The following is a 13,320-nucleotide window of genomic DNA, read 5'->3' as shown; positions in this document are numbered from 1 at the left end:
CGGGGAAAGTGTGCGAGGCGCTGCTGGAATTGGGGACTGCGAGGCTTAACTGGGACCGTGGCTCACTTCTCCTGGAACTTTTCTTCCGTCGGTCCTGAGATATTTGGAGCGCCTGAGGAAGAAGCAGCCTTGTGTTGCTGAAGACCACGAGTCAGGTGTTGGGGAAGGAAGTAAGGTTGGGCCTGAGGGTGTGACCTTCTCAGGAAGGTTGGAGCTGTTCTCAATTCCGCCCCCCTCCTTAGGAATCGCTGCAAAGAGGGGGCTTGTCAACCTCTGTGTGCGCCGTCGGTTCTGGTAGGGAGGGGTGCCTTAGAAAGATGTCTTAAAGACGCCCCTTTAAACAAAACAGCTGCGGAGCGCGGAGTAGAAGGGGACTTTGGATAGCTGAGTTTCTGGAGAGTGCCCTCATGGGGTTAGTAGGCAATTTGATCTGGCAACAAGTTCCATCTCCCTCGAAACTCCCATTGTTCTAGGCGCATTTTGCAACCCAGAATTTCCTCAGTTATCCGCTTCTGGGCGCAGTATTGTGCCTGAGATTTCCGATTAAAACTGCGGAGTGGAAGGAAAGGAGGACCTTTTTCTGCCTCCCCACTTCCAGCTACTTTCTGAAGACTGGAGAAGAGACCCTCTTAAGGATATTAGGAGGGTGGGCAAGGGAAGGACTAGACCATGTGGGAAATGAACACAAGATTTTAGCTGCAGTTCATTTATTTTCAGCTTTGTACTCTTGCTCTAAAACAGCACACCTAGACATTCCATTGTTGTGCCTGTTACCTCTGTTTAAGGTGCCCCTTAGCTCTAATATCTCCATTTCTAGCACTGCCTCACAGTGATGGGGCAGATTTTGGATGGATATAGCAAAGAAGCAAAGCTTCTTCTGATGTTCCATGTGGATAGATAAACTCCAAAAGTCACAACTTCTTGGGGGTGTCAGCAAGCTGCAACCTTGCTGTATTGACAAGTGGGTTTAATGGGAGGGCTTTGATTTATTTCTCTTGTGGGTGAAGTTTATAGGCCTGCTGTGTTCAGCCACAGGAATGGCAAAAGAACACCTGATATTCTCTCTCCCTCTCCCTCTCTCCTTTTGCTGTGTGTTGGATTGGTCTATTTTGGTGTGTCTGCTTACTACATACATCTGAGTTCAGGCAGTGAGCAATGTCTGAGCACCAGCAAGGGAAGGGAGGGGGGATTGGCCTAGGCTCCTCACAAATATGGATGCTGTTGTGTTCACTTGTTAGAGCTGAATTGGATTTTGATCTGCTTAGATTGTATAGCTTGTGGAGCCCTTTCTGATTTAAGATTTGGCCTTCTAAAGCTTTAAGGCCGCAGAAGTAGGAGGGACGTTGTTCAGGCAATCCTGCCTCCTGCACAGCTATCTCTGTGTTTCCTGAAACATTTCTAATTGGTAACGTGAAGTAAAAATAAATAAATAGATCAAATATGCAGTCACTTTAGTAAAACTTCAGTTTTTAGTTACCAAAACTTTAATTCCCCCCTGCCCCCTGGCTAAAGAGTGGCTTTTGAAGTTCCATGAGATAAGCAGAATACAAATTAACTTTTAATGTCATCAACAAATATGTATACTGTACCAGATAAATCATTTCAACCCATTTCTGGTGGCACCATCTCACAAAAGTCCCACTTGTAACTTCTGATTTTAAAGATGCAGAAAGGCATTTTATGTCAAATCCTTGCTGAACTTCTCACATGGATACTATTACCTATTGCTTTGTAATACTTCAACGTTTTCTTAATAATAAATCAAACCAAGTCCCTCTCACAACCATGACATCAGTAAAGCTATATATTCCATGTGTTCTTGAATGCTTCCCCAAATACTGTCACTTTGTCTTGCTTCCACTTGTAGGGCTACTTTCCACAAGAGCTGCTTTGGTCAGTTTTAGAATGTCCCATTTGTATAGTTAATCTATTTTTTCACTTGTTCTAATCTTAACATCTGTGCATACGTCTAGCTCATTATTATACGGAGCTGGATATGCTTAAGCCTTAAGGCCACTGATTTGAGTGGGCCTAACAGTGTCTAACTCTGCGTAGCACTGAGCTGTTAGAAATACCACACACTATTTTCTAGGAGCCACAGACATGCCCTGTCTTGGAGGACAATCTGCTACCATTTTGTGTTTTCAGGTTGCATGTTTAACTTTTGTAGGAATAGGCTAACATTTATTCACAAGATTATTCAAACTTGGTAGCCACATTTCTGGGGGCTATCACCTGAATTAAAAATGGCTAAGTGTTTGACTCACTGAATTAACTGTGTTTACAAAACAGAGCTGTCTTGCATGCAGAAAGCCCTAGGCTAAGTCCCCAGCATTTCATAGAATCATAGAGTTGGAAGAGACCACAAGGGCCATCGAGTCCAACCCCCTGCCAAGCAGGAAACAAGTAGGGCTGGGAGAGACTATGGGGAGCTGTTGACTGTCAGTGTAGACAGTAGCTGAGCTACTTGGACCAATGGTCTGGCCTGTTATAAGGCGGCAGCTTGTGTTCTTTTTAAAGTTCGAAATGATGATGCCATTTTGTTCATGATCTTTGTGTGTGTGTGTGTGTGTGTGTGAGAGAGAGAGAGAGAGAGAGAGTGCTTCCTGTTCTAAATGGAAGGGAGGGGGGAAATGCTGCTAAGTGGCTTCCTAAGATTATGGAAAGAGAAATAGGGAGTTTTAGTTAGAATCGTTCTGGAAGAACTAAGGAAAGGACCAGAAATGATGCAGTAAACTCAGTTGTTGATTGCTGGGCATGTGAAGCACTGAAGAGAGATATCAAGGGCTGTAGATGAATAAAAATTCACCAATAATTTGAAATGAGAATGAGCAAAATGATAGGGTTCCTGAAGGCCACTCACCATCCCTTTTCTTTCTGTACTAGATAGGTTTGCCTTTCATCAAATTACTGTGGTTTTGCTTTCAGTCACAGGTACCTGACCTGTATTGTCCACGGCACTTGTCTACGTTGAATTCATTTTGGCCATGGCATATTAACTGTGTTATGTAATACAGAATTTGAGGACGTTCCCAAGAAAAACATTAAAGATAGCTTTCCCTTCTAACAATGAGCTATAGATTGTAAGCCGGTTATATCACCCTTGAGAGGAGACGTTCCATCTTCATTCAGAATTCTAAAAAAAGGCTGAAGTTGCGCAAGTGAAGACTAAAACTCTTTTTTATTAATACAGTATATAAAAAGTTGACATTCCTAATAGAAATGGGCTTAAAAAGAGGAAGAGGTAAAGTTGCCTTGTCTTTGCAAAGGGTTACTGGGTGGCGAAGACATTTACTGGAAAGTCCTATCCCACGTGATTTTTGTGGATTGTCGTGCTGCTTATTAGGGTAGAAATTTCCTTGCTTGGCTGTGTTAACTTGCTGTAAAATAGCACATGGCGGATAGAAATATAACAAGGTTGTCTGTGTTCCTTGATCTATGCACGTTTTCCATGCAATCTCACATATATCACTGAAGACTGAGTTCTGTCAAGGCACATGTCAGTTGTCCCCAATTTGATCTTTGGCTCAAAACTTTAATAAGTGAGGCATTGCAACACACAGGAGACCAGCCAGCAACTCTGGATTTTATCGTACTTACTGGGCATGATCCTGATTCAAATTGCAGTGCAATCCTAAGGATGATTTATTGGAAATGTATTTAGTACAGTGAGGTCTTGCTCCTTGGTTGAGATGCAGCCATGGTGAAAATTGCCAGGAGAAAGCTGGCCGCGGGTATAAATTTGTGTAAGACTGGGGATCTGTCACGGATAAAAGTGCTTGTGTGTTTTATTACAAAGAGCGTAGTAGAGGAAGTTCATTATTGCGACGTTGACTAATGCAGCCTTGAAAGCCCCTTTCAGAACTAGCCCACATTGTAGTCCCATATTAAGGTAGGTAATTTGTGGCCCATCAGTGACTTCAAAATAAAAATGTACTGTTCATATTTTTCAGAAGTTTTTGCGCCTGCTTGCCTTGATACAGTTCTTCCTTGCCAAAGCAGGCAGCTGCTTTCAAGCCAGGCAACGTTTTGGATGGGAAATACAGGTTTAATGCACTACTAATGCCTTCCACCCCACCCTTCAAAGGGCAAATTGACCTGTGGCAGCCCTTTCTGTCTGGCCCCAGGCCACGTCCCTTTCCAACTTTGCTCTCTTAGGGTGCCTTTGCCAGGCTGGAATGTGTAATTGAACTCTGATATTGCCTCTTGCTTGCTTAGATGGAGGGATAGAGAGATTGTGCATGTGTTTGTGTAGGAAAAAAACTTGCTTTTCTGTGGCTGGAATGTGGCCTGCTGTACAGAGGCAAGAATCATGCAGATAATTGCCATAAAAACAGCAAGGTTGTGGCGTTGGAACATGACACAGGAGTGTGGAAAGGAGTAAGTGCAAGTCAACCCAGCCAGATGGATGGGGTATAAATAATAAAATTATTACTAATATTAGTTTATGTGTAAGATGTGAAGATAGATTGGGGAAAATGACGAAATTGGTCCATCAGTATGTAGGCTAGCTTCCCCTGCTCTGGTGTCTCCAGTTTTTTCTTGGACTACAGCTCCCATAATCCCTGGAGATGATGGGGATTGTAGTCCAGCAACATTTGAAGGATTCTAGTTTGGGGAAGGGTGATGCACACCATGATGAATAGACGATTATGAGGCACACTGAGGAGTTCTTCCTTTAAACGAGGAATGGCCTCTGCCGCTCACTTTCAGCTAAGGTCATTGACCTTGTGTTGGCTTGTTGAAACAGCATCTAGGTCAAGCATCTAAACAGCCAATTGCCTCATCGCTAGTGGTGAGTAATTGCCTGAGTGATCCGGCAGCATGCTTCTGTAAACCAGTTGTTCTGTTTTGCTTTTAGGCCTACAAATGACTAACATAGCACCTCCTGTGCATGTATTTGCAAGGCTGATCTAGGCATTTCAAACTTGAATTCTAAGCACCATTGTAACCCCTTCCAGTCAATCTATAAATATTGAAGACTCTCCTGTTCACTCAAAAGTTTTTTCTCTTAGGGTTATGGTGGAATTCCGAGTTGTGCGATTACAATTGTTCTGCCCATACAGTGCTTCCCAAACTTAGGCGTCCAGCTGCTTTTGGACTACAGTTCCCATCATCCTTGACCACTGGTTCTGCTCGCTAGGGATGATGGGAGTTGTAGTCCAAAAACAGCTGGAGACCTAAATTGGGGAAACCCTGCACCGGTGCAAATATTTCAGCTTGTCAGGTGGAACAATCTCCTCTCTGTGAAAGTTGTTCTGGGAGTTCATCAAACACCCTTGGGGGGGGCACAGGGCAGGTGAAGGGGGAAGTCCCACTAGCACAGCTGTTTAACTGAGTCCACCCCTTTGTTTCTTCACTCCCATCATTCTCTGAGAAAAAATAGTGTGTTGGAAGTCACCCTATACTTGCTTACTCATTGAACGAAATGAGACTTGCTTCCAAGGATTCTGTTGTGTGTTTACAATGTGTCATGTGAAAGGTGCCAAGAGAATGGTAGAATAGGGATAAACCTCTGGGAGGCAGTGGAACTTGGTATACTCCTGAGCCGGCGACACCCAAGGTGGTGTTCCTCAAATGTTGCTGGACCCCAATTCCCATGCGCTCCAGCCAGCACAGCCAGTGATCAGAAACAATGGGACTTTGAATCCCATTGTGGAATCCTGAGAGCACCACACTGGATACCCGACCTTGTGACTTGGCAGATGTGCAGCATCTCTTAAGAACTGGCCCTGTCTTTTCTGAATAACACGGCTTCACAATCTGGTTTCCGTGATCTTTATTCCCCGTGGAACACGTTAAATGGAGAACATGGATCACAAGGCATCAGCAAGCAACTAACTTTTAAGTGTGTGTTGCTGAAATACTGTAGAGGCTGCTAATGCCCGCCCATTGTTGATTTCCCTTAATTTGATTATAGTGCTAGTTAGCTTGCTTACATCAATACAATTGCGTTCTGTCTTCGTACCTGCAAATACAGATGCCTACTCTTGCTGCCTCCCAGATAAATTGATGGAAAATCTCCCTTGCACAGTTGCTTCCCTGCGAGGGAAGGAAGAAAAAGTGCTGCAGATTTGTTTCCAAGTGAATTCATCTTACCTAAATAATCTCACTGAGTAATTATGATTTTGTCAACACAATAATGTTTTACTATTAAGTATGATTCTGAAGCGATTTCTCCCATGATTTCTATGCATGGGAGAAGCGTAAACGTGGACAAGCTCTTTTTTATATGTCATTGAATCTGGGTTTGGAGGAAGGAATTCCAGGTGCTTGGAGGGGTTATGAATATTCAAATTGCCCCTGAGCCTTAAAAATGTTCTGCTTGGCCATCCCTGTGCTAGTCAAATCCCACTGCTTTTACAATTTGTATAGCACTTCATCCCCCAAGTGTTTTTATTGACATTTTGATCGAAGTCTCTGGTATTAAGTATCCCATTTATGGCGGTGGCTGTTCTGCAATGGATTGCCACCAGCCATCTTCGTGGCTGATATTGTGAGAGTGCAGTTTAAAATAAACTAGGCCAACAAACTGGGACTCAGTCTTGGTACGTGGCTCTCGGGTCCAAGAGTTCACCAGTTCTAGGCAGGGTTGCAGTCTCCCTTGGCTGTTATCTGAAATTTCTGACACATGTTGAGCATTAAAACTACTGCAGAACTTTGACCAGCTGATGCTTCTTCACTGGGTGGAGTGAGGGAACTTAGAAACTGCACTGAGGGTTTTTTGTTTTACAATCGAGTGGTATATAAAAATTATGAAATCATAAACAAATACATGTGCCAGGCGATGCTGGCCTTCTGGAGCATATTGGTACCTGGTGATTCTACTTGAATGCAGCCTCTCCCCTTTTATTGACGTCATGAGAGACATTTAGTGAACAAATACAGTACTTCTTTGATTCTCTGGCTTCCATAGAAGCCAAGGTTCTTGCCAGCAAATGTGTGCTTCAGACACACTTAGGTCTATCTAGCACATGTCAGCCTCAGAAAATACATGTTGGCTTCTGCTTTCTTCTTTGCTTGTGTGAGATGGTTGTCTATCTGTTTGCCGGCCTACAACTTGGCTTCCAGCATGCTGCTGCAAACCACTTCCAGGTGATGTGCCTAGGCCTCTGCAGGTGGCTGAATGCAAGCAGCTCTTTCACTGTGGGCTGCCTGAGCTTGGCATGAACGCAGATAAAATAAATGTTTCTGTATGGCCGCCACATGCGGAACTGGCTATGGAAACAGGTGCTAAGGCTCCCCGTTAGGGAGAACGAGGTGGCTGTCTCAGGTCATGATGGCAGGTGCTGGAGACAGCTGTGGCAGGGCCCAAATATTTTCTTCAAAGCTCTCTCACCTGTTCCCCTCTGCATTTCCTAAACTCCTCTGTTCTGCATCTCCTAAGATAGCTTGCTGCCCTTGGGTGCTGTGGAGGAGGTTGTTCCATCAGTTCATTCCACTTCTGTATGTGGAAAAGGGTGGGGTGGAGGCCTTGTCCTTTGCCTTGGGTGGCAAAATGTCTTGGGCTGGCCCGAGCCCAATATGGCGCTTTCAATCACGTTTGTCTTGTTGCAGAAAGCTGTGGAAATTGACAGCGGTTCTTGTGTCTGTTGTGCAAAGAGAAGTGTGATTTGCCTCTCCGAGAGAAGGAACTCTATTAAAATCAATGATTTCGGAATTGGGTGGCATAATCCATAGCTGTCAACTTTCAGATTTGAAAATAAGGGATCAGCAGCCTCACCTGTCCCGGGGACAGTCTACAGGATATCTAACAAAGCGGGAAGCAGCAGGAAACGGCACTGGAATAAGGGAATTCCCCACAGAAAAGGGAAGGTTGATAGCTATGGCATAATCTAGTAAATGTTGATGTAGAACTGACATAGCGATATGAACATTCTTACTAGCTTCCACCCCCCACCCCAGTCCAAATATCTGTGTGATCCAGACATCAACAGTTTGACTTTGTTCTGTAGTCATATAAATTTATGGCAGAAGCAAGAGGAAAATATCCCAAGGTGTTGTATTTGTTAACGTGTTGTGCTTTTAGAGCTATTACAAGGGCATTTTGCTTTTATTCTACAGGGAGCAGGCTGCCCGCCTGCCCTCACTTTCATATAAATTAATTGGTAGGCCATGCTTATTGCTCAGTTGTGTTAGTACTCATTAACTTTCTTGAATATGGGATGTGGCTGTAGACAGAAATTCCCAACCCCTTGTCTTAGGCCATTGTGAAGGCACAGCAGAGAGGGAATGTGATTGAAGATGCTAAATTAAGGACTAGCAGTTCCTAAAGCCCATTCCCAGCTTGATGTTTGTGCAGCTTGTTCTTAGCCACTTCAGCACTGAATGATAAGAGTATATTATCATCTTAAGGAACAGTTGTACCTTTTGGGATTGTTTCAAGACTTGGTTTGGGTCAAGCACAGAATGGCACTGTAAAAAAGAAACCTGTCTCTTTCTAAAGCACCCAACTCTTGGAAGACAGCTTCTTCGCACAGAAATATTTGCCAGTGTTTATAAATTCTTGCAGAGAAGTCATGTGGATGTTTTGGCCCTGGCACCCTGGGCTGCAGGCAAACGCTGCAAACCTTATTTTAAAGGGCAGAGGTGGTAATTCCATAGAATTACCGGTACTTTAGATATGCTTAAAGGCTTGGGCTTGTTGTAAATAAAAAATATGCCCTTTTCCCTTATGGGGTATCCAAGAGCCCATATAGAGTCCTTACATAGGTTCCCTATTGGTAGGAGAAAGTAACAGAGGCCAACCAGAGAATATTGAGAAGCAAAGCAGCTAGTAAGCTTGATCTTTATTGATCTGTTGCAACAGGGTGCTCCCCTCACACGCAGGAGAGGAAGAGGACCCACAAAAATGCTGTGCAAGGGCTTATAAAGACTTTTGAAATTGCCACCCTGTACATCAAGACTACCCCCAGAAACATTATGCATACATCACAGAAGGGGTGTAACCAAAGACCACCCCTCAGATACATTCCACCTACACCACAGAAATTTAAATGTTGTTTTTCTCTTGTCCTTGTTTATCTCCTGTCTGGCAGGTTACTTGACTGGATTTCCTGGGGAGCCTGGCCATTCTTTTGTAGTGATAAAATACTTATTTCCTGGGCCAGGTCACAGGCTCACACCCTATTCATATCTTAAATGTGTCCTTAAGACAGGATTTGTGAGGAAAGAGACAATGGGGAGACTTTTCCAGTTTGACCTTGCAGAGAAAACATTTGGTCAGTTTAGGAATCAAAATGGTTCCAGGATGGCCTTCCTGTGTTGATCTACATATGTGCGGTTATGAACATTGCCATATATCTAAGACCATAAAATTCCTATCACAGGCTCAACCAGCGGGATTCTGATCAGTTGGTTTCTGTATCGTAATTATGATTTTTTCCTGAAGCTCCCTTCAGTTTCAGAATACCGCTTTCAGTGGGAGGCTGAGGTGGTTGTCAGTTCCCTGTGAAATGCAGCTTCGATGCCCCCTTTGGGTACCCAAGAGTGTTGATAGGTAATCCTGCTGTGCATTTAAATTGTAGTCTAGGTCGGGAGCTGTGGCCAGAATTCCTTTGAGCTCTTGCAAATTCTGAGATGAGAACAAATCACCTGAAAATGCTAATGTCTGTTCAAGTAGGCTGCTAGATGGAAGCGGTGTGTTTCTGGGAAAGCTGTTTATATCTTCTTGGGTTGGTGCCAGTTCATGTAGGTGATACTTAATAGGTAATCCTGAAACCTGATAAAAGTACAAACTGCTACTCTGGAATCTTTTGCCATCTCTTCTCACACAATTGCCTTTTCTTCTGTAAGCTGAGGACAAAAAGGGTATATGAGGTATTTTTTTAAAAGAAACCAGAATCTATGACTTAACCTTCTGCTTGATCTGAAAATGAGGATTTGCCTCTGTGAGTCATGAATACTGTTGGTTTTTAAAGGCCATGTGCTTTGATCCTGTTCAAGACAGGCCAGTTTCAATTATGCTGCACTTTGTGCTTTGTCTTATGAGGCAGGGGCTGGCAGAAGGTAGGTTTGGATCTGGCGTGATTCGTAGTAAATCAGCACAGATTCCTGACTCCTGATTGTTTTAGCCATATCAGCAGCAAAGTTAACTCCCCTCGCGCCCTACACTAAAACTGCAGAAATGAATGAAGTTTGGGGGGGCGATTTTTTGTATGAGCTCTGTTCATATCTGGAACTGGAATTCTGTAATTCTTAGTGTGTGCAGTTTTGCATCAGGCACTGATTGATAGATCTTAAGCAAATAATAATACATTTATTATTTGTATCCCTCCCATCTGACTGGGTTGCCCCGGCTGCTCTGGGGACAGCTTCCAACATATACAAAAACATAATAAAACATTAAACATTGAAAACTTCCCTATACACATCTGCCTTCAAATGTCTTCTAAAGGTTGTATAGTTACTTACCTCCTTAACATTTGATGGGGAGGGTCTTCCACAGGGTGGGTGCCACTATTGAGAAGGCCCTGCTGGATCACATGTTGTAAACAAAAATTGCCCTTTTCCCCTTATGGGGTATCCAAGAGCCCATACAGAGTCCTTACATAGGTTCCCTATTGGTAGGAGAAGATAACAGAGGCCAACCAGAGAATATTGAGAAGCAAAGCAGCTAGTAAGCTTGATCTTTATTGATCTGTTGCAACAGGGTGCTCCCCTCACACACAGGAGAGGAGGAGGAACCCAGAACAATGGCGCGCAAGGCCTTATAAAGACTTTTGAAATTGCCACCCTGTAGATCAAGACCACCCCCAGAAACATCATACATACATCACAGAAGGGGTGTAACCTAAGACCACCCCTCAGATACATCATACCTACATCACAGAAAAGGCGGTCTTAAAACAGAAATTTGAATGTTGTTTTTCTCCTGTTGTTGTTTATCTCCTGTCTGGCAGGTTACTTGATTGGATTTCCTGGGGAGCCTGGCCAGTCTTTTGTAATGATAAATAGGTCACAGGCTCACACCCTATTCAAACACAGACATACCCTTAAGACAGGGTTTGCGAAGGAAAAGGTCTTTGACCTTACAGAGAAAACATTTGCTCAGTTTAGGAATCAAAATGGTTCCAGGTCGGTCTTCCTGGGCAGATCTATGTATGTACTTGGTTGGTACACTTATGAACATTACTATATATCTAAGACCTCAAAATTCCTATCACACACACCGAGGTTCCAGCATTCTGTTCTCAAAGTGGCCAACCAAAGAACCATGGGAAGCCTGCAAAGAGGACATTAGCACAATAGCCCTTTCCCCGCTTGGAATTCCCAGCAACTGGAATTCACCACCATACCACCTCTGATGCAGTACACAGCTATCATGACAAGTAGCTGCAGATAACTTTATTCTCCATGAATTGATCACCCTTAGGTTCTAGTAAGAAAAATGAAGTAGATCCCATAAGCCTGAAGTCTATGGTGTTATTCATCTCTGCAGTAGAATGAAAGCAGCATGCTCCGCAGCAGGAAGCAAAAGCATTATATTGATGGATGAAGAAATCAATGTTTACTCCTGTAGATATGCTAGATTTACTGAGGTCTGTTTTATGCATGCAGCAGAATGAGATGGTAGAATGGACTGTATGATTTCTGGCTGCATGTGGAGGAACGCGCCCACCAGAGGAACTCCTTGCAAGCAAAACAAAAAACAGTGCATCTGAGAAAGCGTCTGTAGCCCCAGCCCTTCTCTGGTCTCCTAGTTTTCTGCTTGCTCTGGAGTCTTTTATGTTAAGGGGGCATTCAAAACTGTGAGCTCACACCTGCAAATTGAAGTGGTATCATACAGTGGTACCTCGGGTCACATACGCTTCAGGTTACATATTCTTCAGGTTACAGATTCCGCTAACCCAGAAATATTACCTCGGGTTAAGAACTTCGCTTCAAGATGAGAACAGAAATCGTGCAGCGGCAGCGCAGCGGCAGCAGGAGGCGCCATTAGCTAAAGTTGTGCTTCAGGTTAAGAACAGTTTCAGGTTAAGAACAGACCTCCAGAACGAATTAAGTTCTTAACCCGAGGTACCACTGTACTGTCTCAGAACCCTGTTGTGGCAATCTGCTGCATGTGAAATCCAGGCCTGACTAAATAATGGGGGAATCCACATTGGGTTGGACTCGATGGCCCTTGTGGTCTCTTCCAACTCTATGATTCTATGATTCTACATGCAGTTTCTGAAAGGTTTGCCTGATGCTTTGGTGCAAGGTTCAGCACCTAAAAATGTGCCGAGATGTTGGGATTCAACTTCAGATCCTGGGAGTTCCATGTGGCCCAAGAAGCTTGATAACTCCGGTGACTGTAGTGTGTTTATGATTGGCAAAAAAGATATGCATAGCTACCTTTTAATTATTGCTACTACTTTATGTATATCAAACATTACTGCTTTATGGGCTTAATGCTATTTAATGATAGTGAATGCATTGAATGTTGTTAAGCTGTGTTTTGGGTTTTTTTTAATTGACAAGACCGTGTTGCTTATACACACTTACCTCAAACTTCCATTTCCCAAAAAGCTGGATCAAATGTTCTCCCTACCACCCATCCATCCACCTTTGGATTTAAAATGTATGGAAATCTGGCGTCTGTGGTCCAAGATATCTTAAGCCAGCGATGGGGAACCTGTGCACCACAATACATTTTTGCTCATTGGCCTCAACTAGCAGAATTGATGGTCAGGGATGATGGGACTTGTAGTCCAGCCCTTAGTTGGCTACCACTGACCCGAGCCAAGTCATTTCTTTTGATGTGTTGTAGTACCATACATTGCACAGGAGAATTGTGCTGCATGTTTTACGTTTGAGCATAACAAAGCTGATGGCAGATGATTGTACAGTGGTACCTCAGGTTACATATGCTTCAGGTTTCAGACCCAAAAATAGTGCTTCAGGTTAAGAACTTTGCTTCAGGATGAGAACAGAAATTGTGCTCTGGTGGCGCAGCATTAGCGGGAGGCCCCATTAGCTAAAGTGGTGCTTCAGGTTAAGAACAGTTTCAGGTTAAGTACGGTTCTCCGGAACGAATTAAGTACTTAACCCGAGGTACCACTGTATTTGCAATGTAGCTGCTTTCCTAAAATGGCAAAAAACTCTCTCTTGAGATACTAGGCTTGATTCTGCAATATGTGCTTCTTTCTAACCCAGTGGTTCAATGGATGGAAAAATGCAGTGTATCAAAAATGAGCCCTTCCCAGGCAGTAACAGACTAGACACTCAGACATTTGTACTTCATATATGGAACAGTTTGCTTAATGCATGCAGCCAGCAGCAGCCAGATGGAGGCTCCTCCCTCTCTCCCTCCCCACTTATGGCTGTATGACTGTGTCT

The 13,320-nt window shown here is 43.7% G+C and overlaps 1 protein-coding gene across 3 annotated transcripts in view; it reads left to right on the top strand.

Annotated features, from left to right (window-relative positions):
• TEX2 (testis expressed 2) overlaps nt 1-13,320 on the top strand; it is a 117,428-nt gene that overhangs the window by 787 nt on the left and 103,321 nt on the right. Inside the window, exon 1 of one of the 3 annotated variants that reach the window (XM_082212405.1) lies at nt 30-170. The exons of the other annotated variants lie outside the window; for them this stretch is intronic. The gene's annotated coding sequence lies outside the window, so the exon portion shown is untranslated. Of the gene's footprint in view, nt 1-29; nt 171-13,320 lie in introns of those variants that run through there. 3 annotated transcript variants of the gene reach the window in all.

This window comes from Podarcis vaucheri (assembly GCF_965113315.1).
Source record: "Podarcis vaucheri genome assembly, chromosome: 2".
In the NCBI taxonomy this organism is placed as follows: domain Eukaryota; kingdom Metazoa; phylum Chordata; class Lepidosauria; order Squamata; family Lacertidae; genus Podarcis; species Podarcis vaucheri.
The sequence above is the reverse complement of the archived record's forward strand: the minus strand, read 5'-3'. Positions and strand labels throughout refer to the sequence as shown.